This window comes from Penaeus monodon, chromosome 31 (assembly GCF_015228065.2).
Source record: "Penaeus monodon isolate SGIC_2016 chromosome 31, NSTDA_Pmon_1, whole genome shotgun sequence".
Lineage (NCBI taxonomy): Eukaryota > Metazoa > Arthropoda > Malacostraca > Decapoda > Penaeidae > Penaeus > Penaeus monodon.
Genome location: NC_051416.1, coordinates 1,937,936 through 1,938,542, shown reverse-complemented (window position 1 = coordinate 1,938,542; position 607 = coordinate 1,937,936). Strand labels below are relative to the sequence as shown.

Sequence of the window (607 nt, the reverse complement as noted above, 5' to 3'; positions counted from 1 at the left end):
TGTGTGTATATATATGTGGGGGGGGGGTTGATTAAACAAACACCATAAATAATACCAATGATGAAAACTATATCCGTTTTCTTTGAAAGTTTTCCGTTCGTAGATGGCGGACGTGTCGCCAAAAAAAGGCCAAATTCCTTGTTTAAAAACATATAAAAGGCCAAGAAGACGGTCGTTTGTCAGACACAAATCGAAGATGAGGTCGAATACATTCTTTGTTGTGGTGAGTGTTGTGTTTTGATTTTTGGATAGGGGTGTAGACTCTAATTATTAATTAGATATGGAATGTTTATTTGCTTTTTAAGTTGCTGATTAAAAAAAAATCTTGAAGGTTTTAGTGTGTACACCGTACTTTAAAATTTCACCGTAGTTTTTATATTGCATAAAAAAACCCGAATTTGGTACTACATCTGCTCTTCATATGGCTACTAATAGTTTCTCTGCTAGGACATGCTATACTTGGACTTTAGTACGAAACACTCGAATGTTCAGGTTTGTCGAATCATGGTTTCAAGCTAGAAATGAATGGCATTATTCATAAATCTATAAAGGCCAAATAGATGGATTTGCTATCCATTAAAGCCTTTCACTCCAGGCTATACCTGTG

General features: G+C 35.3%; 1 protein-coding gene and 1 pseudogene across 1 annotated transcript in view; one reads left to right on the top strand and one right to left on the bottom strand.

Moving 5' to 3' along the window:
• The window catches only part of LOC119592979, a gene marked incomplete at its 5' end in the record, with an annotated part of 14,632 nt that overhangs the window by 8,816 nt on the left and 5,209 nt on the right, over window positions 1–607 (bottom strand).
• LOC119592978 overlaps window positions 182–607 on the top strand; it is a 26,261-nt pseudogene continuing 25,835 nt past the window's right edge.